The sequence below is a fragment of the Salmo salar genome, unplaced genomic scaffold (assembly GCF_905237065.1).
Source record: "Salmo salar unplaced genomic scaffold, Ssal_v3.1, whole genome shotgun sequence".
Classification (NCBI taxonomy): domain Eukaryota; kingdom Metazoa; phylum Chordata; class Actinopteri; order Salmoniformes; family Salmonidae; genus Salmo; species Salmo salar.
Window position 1 is genome coordinate 128479 of NW_025550925.1, and position 25086 is coordinate 153564.

The 25086-nt window shown below is 33.3% G+C and overlaps 1 protein-coding gene and 2 long non-coding RNA genes across 7 annotated transcripts in view; 1 reads left to right on the forward strand and 2 right to left on the reverse strand.

Moving 5' to 3' along the window:
* The window catches only part of LOC106592091 (probable JmjC domain-containing histone demethylation protein 2C), a 218513-nt gene that overhangs the window by 59186 nt on the left and 134241 nt on the right, over window positions 1-25086 (forward strand). The window lies entirely within an intron of this gene.
* LOC123740257 (uncharacterized) lies at window positions 15368-18104 on the reverse strand. Its single transcript, XR_006768259.1, has 3 exons — window positions 18084-18104; window positions 17810-17840; window positions 15368-15416 (listed from the first exon to the last, which is right to left on the reverse strand). It is a non-coding gene; the product is annotated as an uncharacterized lncRNA (long non-coding RNA).
* LOC123740256 (uncharacterized) lies at window positions 20618-23662 on the reverse strand. Its single transcript, XR_006768258.1, has 3 exons — window positions 23642-23662; window positions 23369-23399; window positions 20618-20670 (listed from the first exon to the last, which is right to left on the reverse strand). It is a non-coding gene; the product is annotated as an uncharacterized lncRNA (long non-coding RNA).

Genomic DNA, 25086 nt, shown 5'->3' on the forward strand with positions numbered 1-25086 from the left:
TATACTCCTGTCTTCATATTAAATACTCCTCTATACTCCTCTATACTCTTCATATTAAATACTCCTCTATACTCCTGTCTTCATATTAAATACTCCTCTATACTCCCTCTTCATATTAAATGCACCCTCTATACTCCTCTATACTCCTGTCTTCATATTAAATAAACCTCTATACTCCTCTATATTCCTGTCTTCATATTAAATACTCCTCTATACTCCTCTCTTCATATTAAAGACTACTCTATACTCCTGTCTTCATATTAAAGACTCCTCTATACTCCTGTCTTCATATTAAATACTCGTCTATACTCCTGTCTTCATATGAAATACTCCTCTATACTCCTCTATACTCCTGTCTTCATATTAAAGACTCCTCTATACTCCTCTATACTCCTGTCTTCATATTAAATACTCCTCTATACTCCTCTCTTCATATTAAATACTCCTCTATACTCCTATATTCATATTAAATACACCTCTATACTCCTCTATACTCCTCTCTTCATATTAAATACTCCTCTATACTCCTCTATACTCCTGTCTTCATATTTAATACTCCTCTATACTCCTCTATACTCCTCTCTTCATGTTAAATACTCCTCTCTTCATATTAAATACACCTCTCTTCATATTAAATTCACCTCTATACTCCCTTCTCCATATTAAATACTCCTCTATACTCCCTTCTCCATATTAAATACTCCTCTATACTCATCTATACTCCTCTCTTCATATTAAATACTCCTCTATACTCCTCTCTTCATATTAAATACACCTCTATACTCCCTTCTCCATATTAAATACTCCTCTATACTCCTCTATACTCCCCTCTTCATAATAAATACACATCTATACTCCTCTATAGTCCTGTCTCCATATTAAATACTCCTCTATACTCCTCCATATTAAATACACCTCTATACTCCTCTATACTCCTCTCTTCATATTAAATACTCCTCTATACTCCTGTCTTCATATTAAATACACCTCTATACTCCTCTCTTCATATTAAATACTCCTCTATACTCCTGTCTTCATATTAAATACACCTCTATACTCCTCTATACTCCTCTCTTCATATTAAATACTCATTTATACTCCTCTATACTCCTGTCTTCATATTAAATACACCTCTTTACTCGTCTATACTTCTCTCTTCATATTAAATACACCTCTATACTCCTGTCTTCATATTAAATACACCTCTATACTCCTCTCTTCATATTAAATACTCATTTATACTCCTCTATACTCCTGTCTTCATATTAAATACACCTCTTTACTCCTCTATACTTCTCTCTTCATATTAAATACACCTCTATTCTCCTGTCTTCATATTAAATACACCTCTATACTCCGCTGTACTCCTGTCTCCATATTAAATACTCCTCTATACTCCCCTCTTCATATTAAATACTCCTCTATACTCCCCTCTTCATATTAAATACTCCTCTATACTCCCCTCTTCATAATAAATACACATCTATACTCCTCTATACTCCTGTCTCCATATTAAATACTCCTCTATACTCCTCCATATTAAATACACCTCTATACTCCTCTATACTCCTCTCTTCATATTAAATACTCCTCTATACTCCTGTCTTCATATTAAATACACCTCTATACTCCTCTCTTCATATTAAATACTCCTCTATACTCCTGTCTTCATATTAAATACACCTCTATACTCCTCTCTTCATATTAAATACTCATCTATACTCCTCTATACTCCTGTCTTCATATTAAATACACCTCTTTACTCCTCTATACTTCTCTCTTCATATTAAATACACCTCTATACTCCTGTCTTCATATTAAATACACCTCTATACTCCTCTCTTCATATTAAATACTCCTCTATACTCCTGTCTTCATATTAAATACACCTCTATACTCCTCTGTACTCCTGTCTCCATATTAAATACACCTCTAAACTCTCTCTTCATATTAAATACTCCTCTATACTCCCCTCTTCATATTAAATACACCTCTATACTCCTCTATACTCCTGTCTTCATATTAAATACTCCTCTATACTCCTGTCTTCATATTAAATACACCTCTATACTCCTCTATACTCCTGTCTTCATATTAAATACTCCTCTGTACTTCTCTATACTCTTCATATGAAATACTCCTCTATACTCCTGTCTTCATATTAAATACTCCTCTATACTCCCCTCTTCATATTAAATGCACCTCTATACTCCTCTATACTCCTGTCTCCATATTAAATACACCTCTATACTCCTGTCTCCATATTAAATAAACCTCTATACTCCTCTATACTCCTGTCTTCATATTAAATACACCTCTATACTCCTCTCTTCATATTAAATACTCCTCTATACTCCTGTCTTCAATTAAATACACCTCTATACTCCTCTCTTCATATTAAATACTCATCTATACTCCTCTATACTCCTCTCTTCATATTAAATACTCCTCTATACTCCTGTCTTCATATTAAATACACCTCTATACTCCTCTATACTTCTCTCTTCATATTACATACACCTCTATAATCCTCTATACTCTCTCTTCATGTTAAATACACATCTATAATCCTCTTTACCCTCTCTTCATATTAAATACACCTCTATACTCCTCTATACTCCTGTCTCCATATTAAATACACCTCAACTCTCTTCATATTAAATACTCCTCTATACTCCCCTCTTCATATTAAATACACCTCTATACTGCTCTATACTCCTGTCTTCATATTAAATACTCTTCTATACTCCTGTCTTCATATTAAATACACCTCTATACTCCTCTATACTCCTGTCTTCATATTAAATACTCCTCTATACTCCTGTCTTCATATTAAATACTCCTCTGTACTCCTCTATACTCTTCATATTAAATACTCCTCTATACTCCTGTCTTCATATTAAATACTCCTCTATACTCCCCTCTTCATATTAAATGCACCTCTATACTCCTCTATACTCCTGTCTCCATATTAAATAAACCTCTATACTCCTGTCTTCATATTAAATACTCCTCTATACTCCTCTCTTGATATTAAATACACCTCTATACTCCTGTCTTCATATTAAATACACCTCTATACTCCTCTATACTCCGGTCTCCATATTAAATACACCTCTATACTCCTCTATACTCCTGTCTTCATATTAAATACTCCTCTATACTCCTCTCTTCATATTAAATACTCCTCTATACTCCTATATTCATATTAAATACACCTCTATACTCCTCTATACTCCTCTCTTCATATTAAATACTCCTCTATACTCCTCTATACTCCTGTCTTCATATTTAATACTCCTCTATACTCCTCTATACTCCTCTCTTCATGTTAAATACTCCTCTCTTCATATTAAATACACCTCTCTTCATATTAAATTCACCTCTATACTCCCTTCTCCATATTAAATACTCCTCTATACTCCTCTATACTCCTCTCTTCATATTAAATACTCCTCTATACTCCTCTCTTCATATTAAATACACCTCTATACTCCCTTCTCCATATTAAATACTCCTCTATACTCCTCTATACTCCCTCTTCATAATAAATACACATCTATACTCCTCTATACTCCTGTCTCCATATTAAATACTCCTCTATACTCCTCCATATTAAATACACCTCTATACTCCTCTATACTCCTCTCTTCATATTAAATACTCCTCTATACTCCTGTCTTCATATTAAATACACCTCTATACTCCTCTCTTCATATTAAATACTCCTCTATACTCCTGTCTTCATATTAAATACACCTCTATACTCCTCTATACTCCTCTCTTCATATTAAATACTCATTTATACTCCTCTATACTCCTGTCTTCATATTAAATACACCTCTTTACTCCTCTATACTTCTCTCTTCATATTAAATACACCTCTATTCTCCTGTCTTCATATTAAATACACCTCTATACTCCGCTGTACTCCTGTCTCCATATTAAATACTCCTCTATACTCCTCTCTTCATATTAAATACTCCTCTATACTCCCTCTTCATATTAAATACTCTCTATACTCCCTCTTCATATTAAATACACATCTATACTCCTCTATACTCCTGTCTCCATATTAAATACTCCTCTATACTCCTCCATATTAAATACACCTCTATACTCCTCTCTTCATATTAAATACTCCTCTATACTCCTGTCTTCATATTAAATACACCTCTATACTCCTCTCTTCATATTAAATACTCCTCTATACTCCTGTCTTCATATTAAATACACCTCTATACTCCTCTCTTCATATTAAATACTCATCTATACTCCTCTATACTCCTGTCTTCATATTAAATACACCTCTTTACTCCTCTATACTTCTCTCTTCATATTAAATACACCTCTATACTCCTGTCTTCATATTAAATACACCTCTATACTCCTCTCTTCATATTAAATACTCCTCTATACTCCTGTCTTCATATTAAATACACCTCTATACTCCTCTGTACTCCTGTCTCCATATTAAATACACCTCTAAACTCTCTCTTCATATTAAATACTCCTCTATACTCCCCTCTTCATATTAAATACACCTCTATACTCCCTATACCCTGTCTTCATATTAAATACACTCTATACTCCTCTATACCCTGTCTTCATATTAAATACTCCTCTATACTCCTGTCTTCATATTAAATACACCTCTATACTCCTCTATACTCCTGTCTTCAAAAAACTGTCTTCATATTAAATCCTCTGTACTTCTCTATACTCTTCATATGAAATACTCCTCTATACTCCTGTCTTCATATTAAATACTCCTCTATACTCCCCTCTTCATATTAAATGCACCTCTATACTCCTCTATACTCCTGTCTCCATATTAAATACACCTCTATACTCCTGTCTCCATATTAAATAAACCTCTATACTCCTCTATACTCCTGTCTTCATATTAAATACACCTCTATACTCCTCTCTTCATATTAAATACTCCTCTATACTCCTGTCTTCATATTAAATACACCTCTATACTCCTCTCTTCATATTAAATACTCATCTATACTCCTCTATACTCCTCTCTTCATATTAAATACTCCTCTATACTCCTGTCTTCATATTAAATACACCTCTATACTCCTCTATACTTCTCTCTTCATATTAAATACACCTCTATAATCCTCTATACTCTCTCTTCATGTTAAATACACATCTATAATCCTCTTTACCCTCTCTTCATATTAAATACACCTCTATACTCCTCTATACTCCTGTCTCCATATTAAATACACCTCAACTCTCTTCATATTAAATACTCCTCTATACTCCCCTCTTCATATTAAATACACCTCTATACTGCTCTATACTCCTGTCTTCATATTAAATACACTCTATACTCCTCTATACCTGTCTTCATATTAAATACTCCTCTATACTCCTGTCTTCATATTAAATACACCTCTATACTCCTCTATACTCCTGTCTTCATATTAAATACTCCTCTATACTCCTGTCTTCATATTAAATACTCCTCTGTACTCCTCTATACTCTTCATATTAAATACTCCTCTATACTCCTGTCTTCATATTAAATACTCCTCTATACTCCCTCTTCATATTAAATGCACCTCTATACTCCTCTATACTCCTGTCTCCATATTAAATAAACCTCTATACTCCTCATATTCCTGTCTTCATATTAAATACTCCTCTATACTCCTCTCTTCATATTAAAGACTACTCTATACTCCTGTCTTCATATTAAAGACTCCTCTATACTCCTGTCTTCATATTAAATACTCGTCTATACTCCTGTCTTCATATGAAATACTCCTCTATACTCCTCTATACTCCTGTCTTCATATTAAAGACTCCTCTATACTCCTCTATACTCCTGTCTTCATATTAAATACTCCTCTATACTCCTCTCTTCATATTAAATACTCCTCTATACTCCTGTCTTCATATTTAATACTCCTCTATACTCCTCTATACTCCTCTCTTCATGTTAAATACTCCTCTTCATATTAAATACACCTCTCTTCATATTAAATTCACCTCTATACTCCTTCTCCATATTAAATCTCCTCTATACTCCTTCTCCATATTAAATACTCCTCTATACTCCTCTATACTCCTCTCTTCATATTAAATACTCCTCTATACTCCTCTCTTCATATTAAATACACCTCTATACTCCTTCTCCATATTAAATACTCCTCTATACTCCTCTATACTCCCCTCTTCATAATAAATACACATCTATACTCCTCTATACTCCTGTCTCCATATTAAATACTCCTCTATACTCCTCCATATTAAATACACCTCTATACTCCTCTATACTCCTCTCTTCATATTAAATACTCCTCTATACTCCTGTCTTCATATTAAATACACCTCTATACTCCTCTCTTCATATTAAATACTCCTCTATACTCCTGTCTTCATATTAAATACACCTTATACTCCTCTATACTCCTCTCTTCATATTAAATACTCATTTATACTCCTCTATACTCCTGTCTTCATATTAAATACACCTCTTTACTCCTCTATACTTCTCTCTTCATATTAAATACACCTCTATACTCCTGTCTTCATATTAAATACACCTCTATACTCCTCTCTTCATATTAAATACTCCTCTATACTCCTGTCTTCATATTAAATACACCTCTATACTCCTCTGTACTCCTGTCTCCATATTAAATACACCTCTATACTCTCTCTTCATATTAAATACTCCTCTATACTCCCTCTTCATATTAAATACACCTCTATACTCCTCTATACTCCTGTCTTCATATTAAATACACCTCTATACTCCTCATACCCTGTCTTCATATTAAATACTCCTCTATACTCCTGTCTTCATATTAAATACACCTCTATACTCCTCTATACTCCTGTCTTCATATTAAATACTCCTCTGTACTTCTCTATACTCTTCATATGAAATACTCCTCTATACTCCTGTCTTCATATTAAATACTCCTCTATACTCCCCTCTTCATATTAAATGCACCTCTATACTCCTCTATACTCCTGTCTCCATATTAAATACACCTCTATACTCCTGTCTCCATATTAAATAAACCTCTATACTCCTCTATACTCCTGTCTTCATATTAAATACACCTCTATACTCCTCTCTTCATATTAAATACTCCTCTATACTCCTGTCTTCATATTAAATACACCTCTATACTCCTCTCTTCATATTAAATACTCATCTATACTCCTCTATACTCCTCTCTTCATATTAAATACTCCTCTATACTCCTGTCTTCATATTAAATACACCTCTATACTCCTCTATACTCTCTCTTCATATTAAATACACCTCTATAATCTCTATACTCTCTCTTCATGTTAAATACACATCTATAATCCTCTTTACCCTCTCTTCATATTAAATACACCTCTATACTCCTCTATACTCCTGTCTCCATATTAAATACACCTCAACTCTCTTCATATTAAATACTCCTCTATACTCCCTCTTCATATTAAATACACCTCTATACTGTCTCTATACTCCTGTCTTCATATTAAATACTCCTCTATACTCCTGTCTTCATATTAAATACACCTCTATACTCCTCTATACTCCTGTCTTCATATTAAATACTCCTCTATACTCCTGTCTTCATATTAAATACCCTCTGTACTCCTCTATACTCTTCATATTAAATACTCCTCTATACTCCTGTCTTCATATTAAATACTCCTCTATACTCCCTCTTCATATTAAATGCACCTCTATACTCCTCTATACTCCTGTCTCCATATTAAATAAACCTCTATACTCTCCTGTCTTCATATTAAATACTCCTCTATACTCCTCTCTTCATATTAAAGACTCCTCTATACTCCTGTCTTCATATTAAATACTCCTCTATACTCCTGTCTTCATATTAAATACATACTCCTCTATACTCCTGTCTTCATATTAAATACTCCTCTATACTCCTCTCTTCATATTAAATACTCCTCTATACTCCTATATTCATATTAAATACACCTCTATACTCCTCTATACTCCTCTCTTCATATTAAATACTCTCTATACTCCTCATACTCCTGTCTTCATATTAATACTCCTCTATACTCCTCTATACTCCTCTCTTCATGTTAAATACTCCTCTTCATATTAAATACACCTCTCTTCATATTAAATTCCCTCTATACTCCCTTCTTCATATTAAATACTCCTCTATACTCCTCTATACTCCTCTCTTCATATTAAATACTTCTATACTCTTCTTCATATTAAATACACCTCTATACTCTCTCTCCATATTAAATACTCCTCTATACTCCTCTATACTCCCCTCTTCATAATAAATACATCTATACTCCTCTATAGTCCTGTCTCCATATTAAATACTCCTCTATACTCCTCCATATTAAATACACTCTATACTCCTCTATACTCCTCTCTTCATATTAAATACTCCTCTATACTCCTGTCTTCATATTAAATACACCTCTATACTCCTCTCTTCATATTAAATACTCCTCTATACTCCTGTCTTCATATTAAATACACCTCTATACTCCTCTATACTCCTCTCTTCATATTAAATACTCATTTATACTCCTCTATACTCCTGTCTTCATATTAAATACACCTCTTTACTCTCTATACTCTCTCTTCATATTAAATACACCTCTATACTCCTGTCTTCATATTAAATACACCTCTATACTCCTCTCTTCATATTAAATACTCATTTATACTCCTCTATACTCCTGTCTTCATATTAAATACACCTCTTTACTCCTCTATACTCTCTCTTCATATTAAATACACCTCTATTCTCCTGTCTTCATATTAAATACACCTCTATACTCCGCTATACTCCTGTTCCATATTAAATACTCCTCTATACTCCTCTTCATATTAAATACTCTATACTCCTCTTCATATTAAATACTCTAACCTCTTCATAATTAAATACACATCTATACTCCTCTATACTCCTGTCTCCATATTAAATACTCCTCTATACTCCTCCATATTAAATACACCTCTATACTCCTCTATACTCCTCTCTTCATATTAAATACCCTCTATACTCCTGTCTTCATATTAAATACACCTCTATACTCCTCTCTTCATATTAAATACTCCTCTATACTCCTGTCTTCATATTAAATACACCTCTATACTCCTCTCTTCATATTAAATACTCATCTATACTCCTCATACTCCTGTCTTCATATTAAATACACCTCTATACTCCTCTATACTTCTCTCTTCATATTAAATACACCTCTATACTCCTGTCTTCATATTAAATACACCTCTATACTCCTCTCTTCATATTAAATACTCCTCTATACTCCTGTCTTCATATTAAATACACCTCTATACTCCTCTGTACTCCTGTCTCCATATTAAATACACCTCTATACTCTCTCTTCATATTAAATACCCTCTATACTCCCTCTTCATATTAAATACACCTCTATACTCCTCTATACTCCTGTCTTCATATTAAATACACCTCTATACTCCTATACTCCTGTCTTCATATTAAATACTCCTCTATACTCCTGTCTTCATATTAAATACACCTCTATACTCCTATACTCCTGTCTTCATATTAAATACTCCTCTGTACTCTCTATACTCTTCATATGAAATACTCCTCTATACTCCTGTCTTCATATTAAATACTCCTCTATACTCCTCTCTTCATATTAAATGCACCTCTATACTCCTCTATACTCCTGTCTCCATATTAAATACACCTCTATACTCCTGTCTCATATTAAATACCTCTATACTCCTGTCTTCATATTAAATACACCTCTATACTCCTCTCTTCATATTAAATACACTCTATACTCCTGTCTTCATATTAAATACACCTCTATACTCCTCTCTTCATATTAAATACTCATTCCTCTATACTCCTCTCTTCATATTAAATACTCCTCTATACTCCTGTCTTCATATTAAATACACCTCTATACTCCTCTATACTTCCTTCATATTAAATACTCCTCTATAATCCTCTATACTCTGTCTTCATATTAAATACACATCTATACTCCTCTCTTCATATTAAATCACCTCTATACTCTCTATACTCCTTCTTCATATTAAATACCTCTATACTTCTATACTCCGTCTTCATATTAAATACTCCTCTATACTCCCTTCTTCATATTAAATACTCCTCTATACTCCTGTCTTCATATTAAATACTCCTCTATACTCCTGTCTTCATATTAAATACTCGTCTATACTCCTGTCTTCATATTAAATACTCCTCTATACTCCTCTATACTCCTGTCTTCATATTAAATACTCCTCTATACTCCTCTATACTCCTGTCTTCATATTAAATACTCCTCTATACTCCTCTCTTCATATTAAATACTCCTCTATACTCCTGTCTTCATATTAAATACTCCTCTATACTCCTCTATATCTCTCTTCATATTAAATACTTCTTCATATTAAATACACTCTCTTCATATTAAATTCACCTCTATACTCCTTCTCTCATATTAAATACACCTCTATACTCCTGTCTTCATATTAAATACTCCTCTATACTCCTTTGTACTCCTGTCTCCATATTAAATACTCCTCTATACTCCCTCTTCATATTAAATACTCCTCTATACTCCCTTCTTCATATTAAATACTCCTCTATACCTCTATACTCCCTCTTCATAATAAATACACATCTATACTCCTCTATACTCCTGTCTCCATATTAAATACTCCTCTATACTCCTCCATATTAAATACACCTCTATACTCCTCTATACTCCTCTCTTCATATTAAATACTCCTCTATACTCCTGTCTTCATATTAAATACACCTCTATACTCCTCTCTTCATATTAAATACTCCTCTATACTCCTGTCTTCATATTAAATACACCTCTATACTCCTCTCTTCATATTAAATACTCATCTATACTCCTCTATACTCCTGTCTTCATATTAAATACACCTCTTTACTCCTCTATACTTCTCTCTTCATATTAAATACACCTCTATACTCCTGTCTTCATATTAAATACACCTCTATACTCCTCTCTTCATATTAAATACTCCTCTATACTCCTGTCTTCATATTAAATACACCTCTATACTCCTCTGTACTCCTGTCTCCATATTAAATACACCTCTAAACTCTCTCTTCATATTAAATACTCCTCTATACTCCCCTCTTCATATTAAATACACCTCTATACTCCTCTATACTCCTGTCTTCATATTAAATACACCTCTATACTCCTCTATACTCCTGTCTTCATATTAAATACTCCTCTATACTCCTGTCTTCATATTAAATACACCTCTATACTCCTCTATACTCCTGTCTTCATATTAAATACTCCTCTACTCCTGTCTTCATATTAAATACTCCTCTGTACTTCTCTATACTCTTCATATGAAATACTCCTCTATACTCCTGTCTTCATATTAAATACTCCTCTATACTCCCCTCTTCATATTAAATGCACCTCTATACTCCTCTATACTCCTGTCTCCATATTAAATACACCTCTATACTCCTGTCTCCATATTAAATAAACCTCTATACTCCTCTATACTCCTGTCTTCATATTAAATACACCTCTATACTCCTCTCTTCATATTAAATACTCCTCTATACTCCTGTCTTCATATTAAATACACCTCTATACTCCTCTCTTCATATTAAATACTCATCTATACTCCTCTATACTCCTCTCTTCATATTAAATACTCCTCTATACTCCTGTCTTCATATTAAATACACCTCTATACTCCTCTATACTTCTCTCTTCATATTAAATACACCTCTATAATCCTCTATACTCTCTCTTCATGTTAAATACACATCTATAATCCTCTTTACCCTCTCTTCATATTAAATACACCTCTATACTCCTCTATACTCCTGTCTCCATATTAAATACACCTCAACTCTCTTCATATTAAATACTCCTCTATACTCCCCTCTTCATATTAAATACACCTCTATACTGCTCTATACTCCTGTCTTCATATTAAATACACCTCTATACTCCTCTATACTCCTGTCTTCATATTAAATACTCCTCTATACTCCTGTCTTCATATTAAATACACCTCTATACTCCTCTATACTCCTGTCTTCATATTAAATACTCCTCTATACTCCTGTCTTCATATTAAATACTCCTCTGTACTCCTCTATACTCTTCATATTAAATACTCCTCTATACTCCTGTCTTCATATTAAATACTCCTCTATACTCCCCTCTTCATATTAAATGCACCTCTATACTCCTCTATACTCCTGTCTCCATATTAAATAAACCTCTATACTCCTCTATATTCCTGTCTTCATATTAAATACTCCTCTATACTCCTCTCTTCATATTAAAGACTACTCTATACTCCTGTCTTCATATTAAAGACTCCTCTATACTCCTGTCTTCATATTAAATACTCGTCTATACTCCTGTCTTCATATGAAATACTCCTCTATACTCCTCTATACTCCTGTCTTCATATTAAAGACTCCTCTATACTCCTCTATACTCCTGTCTTCATATTAAATACTCCTCTATACTCCTCTCTTCATATTAAATACTCCTCTATACTCCTATATTCATATTAAATACACTCTATACTCCTCTATACTCCTCTCTTCATATTAAATACTCCTCTATACTCCTCTATACTCCTGTCTTCATATTTAATACTCCTCTATACTCCTCTATACTCCTCTCTTCATGTTAAATACTCCTCTTCATATTAAATACACCTCTCTTCATATTAAATTCACCTCTATACTCCTTCTCCATATTAAATACTCTCTATACTCCTTCTCCATATTAAATACTCCTCTATACTCCTCTATACTCCTCTCTTCATATTAAATACTCCTCTATACTCCTCTCTTCATATTAAATACACCTCTATACTCCTTCTCCATATTAAATACTCCTCTATACTCCTCTATACTCCCCTCTTCATAATAAATACACATCTATACTCCTCTATAGTCCTGTCTCCATATTAAATACTCCTCTATACTCCTCCATATTAAATACACCTCTATACTCCTCTATACTCCTCTCTTCATATTAAATACTCCTCTATACTCCTGTCTTCATATTAAATACACCTCTATACTCCTCTCTTCATATTAAATACTCCTCTATACTCCTGTCTTCATATTAAATACACCTCTATACTCCTCTATACTCCTCTCTTCATATTAAATACTCATTTATACTCCTCTATACTCCTGTCTTCATATTAAATACACCTCTTTACTCGTCTATACTTCTCTCTTCATATTAAATACACCTCTATACTCCTGTCTTCATATTAAATACACCTCTATACTCCTCTCTTCATATTAAATACTCATTTATACTCCTCTATACTCCTGTCTTCATATTAAATACACCTCTTTACTCCTCTATACTTCTCTCTTCATATTAAATACACCTCTATTCTCCTGTCTTCATATTAAATACACCTCTATACTCCGCTGTACTCCTGTCTCCATATTAAATACTCCTCTATACTCCCCTCTTCATATTAAATACCCTCTATACTCCTCTTCACTCATCCCATATTAAATACTCCTCTATACTCCTCTCATATTAAATACACCTCTATACTCCTCTATACTCCTCTCTTCATATTAAATACTCCTCTATACTCCTGTCTTCATATTAAATACACCTCTATACTCCTCTCTTCATATTAAATACTCCTCTATACTCCTGTCTTCATATTAAATACACCTCTATACTCCTCTCTTCATATTAAATACTCATCTATACTCCTCTATACTCCTGTCTTCATATTAAATACACCTCTTTACTCCTCTATACTTCTCTCTTCATATTAAATACACCTCTATACTCCTGTCTTCATATTAAATACACCTCTATACTCCTCTCTTCATATTAAATACTCCTCTATACTCCTGTCTTCATATTAAATACACCTCTATACTCCTCTGTACTCCTGTCTCCATATTAAATACACCTCTAAACTCTCTCTTCATATTAAATACTCCTCTATACTCCCCTCTTCATATTAAATACACCTCTATACTCCTCTATACTCCTGTCTTCATATTAAATACACCTCTATACTCCTCTATACTCCTGTCTTCATATTAAATACTCCTCTATACTCCTGTCTTCATATTAAATACACCTCTATACTCCTCTATACTCCTGTCTTCATATTAAATACTCCTCTGTACTTCTCTATACTCTTCATATGAAATACTCCTCTATACTCCTGTCTTCATATTAAATACTCCTCTATACTCCCCTCTTCATATTAAATGCACCTCTATACTCCTCTATACTCCTGTCTCCATATTAAATACACCTCTATACTCCTGTCTCCATATTAAATAAACCTCTATACTCCTCTATACTCCTGTCTTCATATTAAATACACCTCTATACTCCTCTCTTCATATTAAATACTCCTCTATACTCCTGTCTTCATATTAAATACACCTCTATACTCCTCTCTTCATATTAAATACTCATCTATACTCCTCTATACTCCTCTCTTCATATTAAATACTCCTCTATACTCCTGTCTTCATATTAAATACACCTCTATACTCCTCTCTTCATATTAATACACCTCTATAATCCTCTATACTCTCTCTTCATGTTAAATACACATCTATAATCCTCTTTTACCCTCTCTTCATATTAAATACACCTCTATACTCCTCTATACTCCTGTCTCCATATTAAATACACCTCAACTCTCTTCATATTAAATACTCCTCTATACTCCCCTCTTCATATTAAATACACCTCTATACTGCTCTATACTCCTGTCTTCATATTAAATACTCCTCTATACTCCTGTCTTCATATTAAATACACCTCTATACTCCTCTATACTCCTGTCTTCATATTAAATACTCCTCTATACTCCTGTCTTCATATTAAATACTCCTCTGTACTCCTCTATACTCTTCATATTAAATACTCCTCTATACTCCTGTCTTCATATTAAATACTCCTCTATACTCCCCTCTTCATATTAAATGCACCTCTATACTCCTCTATACTCCTGTCTCCATATTAAATAAACCTCTATACTCCTGTCTTCATATTAAATACTCCTCTATACTCCTCTCTTGATATTAAATACACCTCTATACTCCTGTCTTCATATTAAATACACCTCTATACTCCTCTATACTCCGGTCTCCATATTAAATACACCTCTATACTCCTCTATACTCCTGTCTCCATATTAAATACTCCTCTATACTCCTCTATACTCCTGTCTCCATATTAAATACTCCTCTATACTCCTCTATACTCCTGTCTTCATATTAAATACTCCTCTATACTCCTCTGTACTCCTCTATACTCCTGTCTTCATATTAAATACTCCTCTATACTCCTGTCTTCATATTAAATACTCCTCTATACTCCTCTCTTCATATTAAATACACCTCTATACTCCTCTATACTCCTCTCTTCATATTAAATACTCCTCTATACTCCTCTATACTCCTGTCTTCATATTAAATACACCTCTTTACTCGTCTATACTTCTCTCTTCATATTAAATACACCTCTATACTCCTGTCTTCATATTAAATACACCTCTATACTCCTCTCTTCATATTAAATACTCATTTATACTCCTCTATACTCCTGTCTTCATATTAAATACACCTCTTTACTCCTCTATACTTTCTCTTCATATTAAATACACCTCTATTCTCCTGTCTTCATATTAAATACACCTCTATACTCCGCTGTACTCCTGTCTCCATATTAAATACTCCTCTATACTCCCTCTTCATATTAAATACTCCTCTATACTCCCCTCTTCATATTAAATACTCCTCTATACTCCCCTCTTCATAATAAATACACATCTATACTCCTCTATACTCCTGTCTCCATATTAAATACTCCTCTATACTCCTCCATATTAAATACACCTCTATACTCCTCTATACTCCTCTCTTCATATTAAATACTCCTCTATACTCCTGTCTTCATATTAAATACACCTCTATACTCCTCTCTTCATATTAAATACTCCTCTATACTCCTGTCTTCATATTAAATACACCTCTATACTCCTCTCTTCATATTAAATACTCATCTATACTCCTCTATACTCCTGTCTTCATATTAAATACACCTCTTTACTCCTCTATACTTCTCTCTTCATATTAAATACACCTCTATACTCCTGTCTTCATATTAAATACACCTCTATACTCCTCTCTTCATATTAAATACTCCTCTATACTCCTGTCTTCATATTAAATACACCTCTATACTCCTCTGTACTCCTGTCTCCATATTAAATACACCTCTAAACTCTCTCTTCATATTAAATACTCCTCTATACTCCCCTCTTCATATTAAATACACCTCTATACTCCTCCATACTCCTGTCTTCATATTAAATACACCTCTATACTCCTCTATACTCCTGTCTTCATATTAAATACTCCTCTATACTCCTGTCTTCATATTAAATACACCTCTATACTCCTCTATACTCCTGTCTTCATATTAAATACTCCTCTGTACTTCTCTATACTCTTCATATGAAATACTCCTCTATACTCCTGTCTTCATATTAAATACTCCTCTATACTCCCCTCTTCATATTAAATGCACCTCTATACTCCTCTATACTCCTGTCTCCATATTAAATACACCTCTATACTCCTGTCTCCATATTAAATAAACCTCTATATCCTCTATACTCCTGTCTTCATATTAAATACACCTCTATACTCCTCTCTTCATATTAAATACTCCTCTATACTCCTGTCTTCATATTAAATACACCTCTATACTCCTCTCTTCATATTAAATACTCCTCTATACTCCTCTATACTCCTCTCTTCATATTAAATACTCCTCTATACTCCTGTCTTCATATTAAATACACCTCTATACTCCTCTATACTTCTCTCTCTTCATATTAAATACACCTCTATAATCCTCTATACTCTCTCTTCATGTTAAATACACATCTATAATCCTCTTTACCCTCTCTTCATATTAAATACACCTCTATACTCCTCTATACTCCTGTCTCCATATTAAATACACCTCAACTCTTCATATTAAATACTCCTCTATACTCCCCTCTTCATATTAAATACACCTCTATACTGCTCTATACTCCTGTCTTCATATTAAATACACCTCTATACTCCTCTATACTCCTGTCTTCATATTAAATACTCCTCTATACTCCTGTCTTCATATTAAATACACCCTCTATACTCCTGTCTTCATATTAAATACTCCTCTATACTCCTGTCTTCATATTAAATACTCCTCTGTGCTCCTCTATACTCTTCATATTAAATACTCCTCTATACTCCTGTCTTCATATTAAATACTCCTCTATACTCCCCTCTTCATATTAAATGCACCTCTATACTCCTCTATACTCCTGTCTCCATATTAAATAAACTCTATACTCCTCTATATTCCTGTCTTCATATTAAATACTCCTCTATACTCCTCTCTTCATATTAAAGACTACTCTATACTCCTGTCTTCATATTAAAGACTCCTCTATACTCCTGTCTTCATATTAAATACTGCGTCTATACTCCTGTCTTCATATGAAATACTCCTCTATACTCCTCTATACTCCTGTCTTCATATTAAAGACTCCTCTATACTCCTCTATACTCCTGTCTTCATATTAAATACTCCTCTATACTCCTCTCTTCATATTAAATACTCCTCTATACTCCTGTCTTCATATTTAATACTCCTCTATACTCCTCTATACTCCTCTCTTCATGTTAAATACTCCTCTTCATATTAAATACACCTCTCTTCATATTAAATTCACCTCTATACTCCCTTCTCCATATTAAATACTCCTCTATACTCCCTTCTCCATATTAAATACTCCTCTATACTCCTCTATACTCCTCTCTTCATATTAAATACTCCTCTATACTCCTCTCTTCATATTAAATACACCTCTATACTCCCTTCTCCATATTAAATACTCCTCTATACTCCTCTATACTCCCCTCTTCATAATAAATACACATCTATACTCCTCTATACTCCTGTCTCCATATTAAATACTCCTCTATACTCCTCCATATTAAATACACCTCTATACTCCTCTATACTCCTCTCTTCATATTAAATACTCCTCTATACTCCTGTCTTCATATTAAATACACCTCTATACTCCTCTCTTCATATTAAATACTCCTCTATACTCCTGTCTTCATATTAAATACACCTCTATACTCCTCTCTTCATATTAAATACTCATCTATACTCCTCTATACTCCTGTCTTCATATTAAATACACCTCTTTACTCCTCTATACTTCTCTCTTCATATTAAATACACCTCTATACTCCTGTCTTCATATTAAATACACCTCTATACTCCTCTCTTCATATTAAATACTCCTCTATACTCCTGTCTTCATATTAAATACACCTCTATACTCCTCTGTACTCCTGTCTCCATATTAAATACACCTCTAAACTCTCTCTTCATATTAAATACTCCTCTATACTCCCCTCTTCATATTAAATACACCTCTATACTCCTCTATACTCCTGTCTTCATATTAAATACACCTCTATACTCCTCTATACTCCTGTCTTCATATTAAATACTCCTCTATACTCCTGTCTTCATATTAAATACACCTCTATACTCCTCTATACTCCTGTCTTCATATTAAATACTCCTCTACTCCTGTCTTCATATTAAATACTCCTCTGTACTTCTCTATACTCTTCATATGAAATACTCCTCTATACTCCTGTCTTCATATTAAATACTCCTCTATACTCCCCTCTTCATATTAAATGCACCTCTATACTCCTCTATACTCCTGTCTCCATATTAAATACACCTCTATACTCCTGTCTCCATATTAAATAAACCTCTATACTCCTCTATACTCCTGTCTTCATATTAAATACACCTCTATACTCCTCTCTTCATATTAAATACTCCTCTATACTCCTGTCTTCATATTAAATACACCTCTATACTCCTCTATACTTCTCTCTTCATATTAAATACACCTCTATAATCCTCTATACTCTCTCTTCATGTTAAATACACATCTATAATCCTCTTTACCCTCTCTTCATATTAAATACACCTCTATACTCCTCTATACTCCTGTCTCCATATTAAATACACCTCAACTCTCTTCATATTAAATACTCCTCTATACTCCCCTCTTCATATTAAATACACCTCTATACTGCTCTATACTCCTGTCTTCATATTAAATACACCTCTATACTCCTCTATACTCCTGTCTTCATATTAAATACTCCTCTATACTCCTGTCTTCATATTAAATACACCTCTATACTCCTCTATACTCCTGTCTTCATATTAAATACTCCTCTATACTCCTGTCTTCATATTAAATACTCCTCTGTACTCCTCTATACTCTTCATATTAAATACTCCTCTATACTCCTGTCTTCATATTAAATACTCCTCTATACTCCCCTCTTCATATTAAATGCACCTCTATACTCCTCTATACTCCTGTCTCCATATTAAATAAACCTCTATACTCCTCTATATTCCTGTCTTCATATTAAATACTCCTCTATACTCCTCTCTTCATATTAAAGACTACTCTATACTCCTGTCTTCATATTAAAGACTCCTCTATACTCCTGTCTTCATATTAAATACTCGTCTATACTCCTGTCTTCATATGAAATACTCCTCTATACTCCTCTATACTCCTGTCTTCATATTAAAGACTCCTCTATACTCCTCTATACTCCTGTCTTCATATTAAATACTCCTCTATACTCCTCTCTTCATATTAAATACTCCTCTATACTCCTATATTCATATTAAATACACCTCTATACTCCTCTATACTCCTCTCTTCATATTAAATACTCCTCTATACTCCTCTATACTCCTGTCTTCATATTTAATACTCCTCTATACTCCTCTATACTCCTATCTTCATGTTAAATACTCCTCTTCATATTAAATACACCTCTCTTCATATTAAATTCACCTCTATACTCCCTTCTCCATATTAAATACTCCTCTATACTCCTTCTCCATATTAAATACTCCTCTATACTCCTCTATACTCCTCTCTTCATATTAAATACTCCTCTATACTCCTCTCTTCATATTAAATACACCTCTATACTCCCTTCTCCATATTAAATACTCCTCTATACTCCTCTATACTCCCCTCTTCATAATAAATAACATCTATACTCCTCTATACTCCTGTCTCCATATTAAATACTCCTCTATACTCCTCCATATTAAATACACCTCTATACTCCTCTATACTCCTCTCTTCATATTAAATACTCCTCTATACTCCTGTCTTCATATTAAATACACCTCTATACTCCTCTCTTCATATTAAATACTCCTCTATACTCCTGTCTTCATATTAAATACACCTCTATACTCCTCTATACTCCTCTCTTCATATTAAATACTCCTCTATACTCCTCTATACTCCTGTCTTCATATTTAATACTCCTCTATACTCCTCTATACTCCTCTCTTCATGTTAAATACTCCTCTCTTCATATTAAATACACCTCTCTTCATATTAAATTCACCTCTATACTCCCTTCTCCATATTAAATACTCCTCTATACTCCTCTATACTCCTCTCTTCATATTAAATACTCCTCTATACTCCTCTCTTCATATTAAATACACCTCTATACTCCCTTCTCCATATTAAATACTCCTCTATACTCCTCTATACTCCCCTCTTCATAATAAATACACATCTATACTCCTCTATACTCCTGTCTCCATATTAAATACTCCTCTATACTCCTCCATATTAAATACACCTCTATACTCCTCTATACTCCTCTCTTCATATTAAATACTCCTCTATACTCCTGTCTTCATATTAAATACACCTCTATACTCCTCTCTTCATATTAAATACTCCTCTATACTCCTGTCTTCATATTAAATACACCTCTATACTCCTCTATACTCCTCTCTTCATATTAAATACTCATTTATACTCCTCTATACTCCTGTCTTCATATTAAATACACCTCTTTACTCCTCTATACTTCTCTCTTCATATTAAATACACCTCTATACTCCTGTCTTCATATTAAATACACCTCTATACTCCTCTCTTCATATTAAATACTCATTTATACTCCTCTATACTCCTGTCTTCATATTAAATACACCTCTTTACTCCTCTATACTTCTCTCTTCATATTAAATACACCTCTATTCTCCTGTCTTCATATTAAATACACCTCTATACTCCGCTGTACTCCTGTCTCCATATTAAATACTCCTCTATACTCCCCTCTTCATATTAAATACTCCTCTATACTCCCCTCTTCATATTAAATACTCCTCTATACTCCCCTCTTCATAATAAATACACATCTATACTCCTCTATACTCCTGTCTCCATATTAAATACTCCTCTATACTCCTCCATATTAAATACACCTCTATACTCCTCTATACTCCTCTCTTCATATTAAATACTCCTCTATACTCCTGTCTTCATATTAAATACACCTCTATACTCCTCTCTTCATATTAAATACTCCTCTATACTCCTGTCTTCATATTAAATACACCTCTATACTCCTCTCTTCATATTAAATACTCCTCTATACTCCTCTATACTCCTGTCTTCATATTAAATACACCTCTTTACTCCTCTATACTTCTCTCTTCATATTAAATACACCTCTATACTCCTGTCTTCATATTAAATACACCTCTATACTCCTCTCTTCATATTAAATACTCCTCTATACTCCTGTCTTCATATTAAATACACCTCTATACTCCTCTGTACTCCTGTCTCCATATTAAATACACCTCTAAACTCTCTCTTCATATTAAATACTCCTCTATACTCCCCTCTTCATATTAAATACACCTCTATACTCCTCTATACTCCTGTCTTCATATTAAATACACCTCTATACTCCTCTATACTCCTGTCTTCATATTAAATACTCCTTTATACTCCTGTCTTCATATTAAATACACCTCTATACTCCTCTATACTCCTGTCTTCATATTAAATACTCCTCTACTCCTGTCTTCATATTAAATACTCCTCTGTACTTCTCTATACTCTTCATATGAAATACTCCTCTATACTCCTGTCTTCATATTAAATACTCCTCTATACTCCCCTCTTCATATTAAATGCACCTCTATACTCCTCTATACTCCTGTCTCCATATTAAATACACCTCTATACTCCTGTCTCCATATTAAATAAACCTCTATACTCCTCTATACTCCTGTCTTCATATTAAATACACCTCTATACTCCTCTCTTCATATTAAATACTCCTCTATACTCCTGTCTTCATATTAAATACACCTCTATACTCCTCTCTTCATATTAAATACTCATCTATACTCCTCTATACTCCTCTCTTCATATTAAATACTCCTCTATACTCCTGTCTTCATATTAAATACACCTCTATACTCCTCTATACTTCTCTCTTCATATTAAATACACCTCTATAATCCTCTATACTCTCTCTTCATGTTAAATACACATCTATAATCCTCTTTACCCTCTCTTCATATTAAATACACCTCTATACTCCTCTATACTCCTGTCTCCATATTAAATACACCTCAACTCTCTTCATATTAAATACTCCTCTATACTCCCCTCTTCATATTAAATACACCTCTATACTGCTCTATACTCCTGTCTTCATATTAAATACACCTCTATACTCCTCTATACTCCTGTCTTCATATTAAATACTCCTCTATACTCCTGTCTTCATATTAAATACACCTCTATACTCCTGTCTTCATATTAAATACTCCTCTATACTCCTGTCTTCATATTAAATACTCCTCTGTACTCCTCTATACTCTTCATATTAAATACTCCTCTATACTCCTGTCTTCATATTAAATACTCCTCTATACTCCCCTCTTCATATTAAATGCACCTCTATACTCCTCTATACTCCTGTCTCCATATTAAATAAACCTCTATACTCCTCTATATTCCCGTCTTCATATTAAATACTCCTCTATACTCCTCTCTTCATATTAAAGACTACTCTATACTCCTGTCTTCATATTAAAGACTCCTCTATACTCCTGTCTTCATATTAAATACTCGTCTATACTCCTGTCTTCATATGAAATACTCCTCTATACTCCTCTATACTCCTGTCTTCATATTAAAGACTCCTCTATACTCCTCTATACTCCTGTCTTCATATTAAATACTCCTCTATACTCCTCTCTTCATATTAAATACTCCTCTATACTCCTGTCTTCATATTTAATACTCCTCTATACTCCTCTATACTCCTCTCTTCATGTTAAATACTCCTCTTCATATTAAATACACCTCTCTTCATATTAAATTCACCTCTATACTCCCTTCTCCATATTAAATACTCCTCTATACTCCCTTCTCCATATTAAATACTCCTCTATACTCCTCTATACTCCTCTCTTCATATTAAATACTCCTCTATACTCCTCTCTTCATATTAAATACACCTCTATACTCCCTTCTCCATATTAAATACTCCTCTATACTCCTCTATACTCCCTCTTCATAATAAATACACATCTATACTCCTCTATACTCCTGTCTCCATATTAAATACTCCTCTATACTCCTCCATATTAAATACACCTCTATACTCCTCTATACTCCTCTCTTCATATTAAATACTCCTCTATACTCCTGTCTTCATATTAAATACACCTCTATACTCCTCTCTTCATATTAAATACTCCTCTATACTCCTGTCTTCATATTAAATACACCTCTATACTCCTCTCTTCATATTAAATACTCATCTATACTCCTCTATACTCCTGTCTTCATATTAAATACACCTCTTTACTCCTCTATACTTCTCTCTTCATATTAAATACACCTCTATACTCCTGTCTTCATATTAAATACACCTCTATACTCCTCTCTTCATATTAAATACTCCTCTATACTCCTGTCTTCATATTAAATACACCTCTATACTCCTCTGTACTCCTGTCTCCATATTAAATACACCTCTAAACTCTCTCTTCATATTAAATACTCCTCTATACTCCCCTCTTCATATTAAATACACCTCTATACTCCTCTATACTCCTGTCTTCATATTAAATACACCTCTATACTCCTCTATACTCCTGTCTTCATATTAAATACTCCTCTATACTCCTGTCTTCATATTAAATACACCTCTATACTCCTCTATACTCCTGTCTTCATATTAAATACTCCTCTACTCCTGTCTTCATATTAAATACTCCTCTGTACTTCTCTATACTCTTCATATGAAATACTCCTCTATACTCCTGTCTTCATATTAAATACTCCTCTATACTCCCCTCTTCATATTAAATGCACCTCTATACTCCTCTATACTCCTGTCTCCATATTAAATACACCTCTATACTCCTGTCTCCATATTAAATAAACCTCTATACTCCTCTATACTCCTGTCTTCATATTAAATACACCTCTATACTCCTCTCTTCATATTAAATACTCCTCTATACTCCTGTCTTCATATTAAATACACCTCTATACTCCTCTCTTCATATTAAATACTCATCTATACTCCTCTATACTCCTCTCTTCATATTAAATACTCCTCTATACTCCTGTCTTCATATTAAATACACCTCTATACTCCTCTATACTTCTCTCTTCATATTAAATACACCTCTATAATCCTCTATACTCTCTCTTCATGTTAAATACACATCTATAATCCTCTTTACCCTCTCTTCATATTAAATACACCTCTATACTCCTCTATACTCCTGTCTCCATATTAAATACACCTCAACTCTCTTCATATTAAATACTCCTCTATACTCCCCTCTTCATATTAAATACACCTCTATACTGCTCTATACTCCTGTCTTCATATTAAATACACCTCTATACTCCTCTATACTCCTGTCTTCATATTAAATACTCCTCTATACTCCTGTCTTCATATTAAATACACCTCTATACTCCTCTATACTCCTGTCTTCATATTAAATACTCCTCTATACTCCTGTCTTCATATTAAATACTCCTCTGTACTCCTCTATACTCTTCATATTAAATACTCCTCT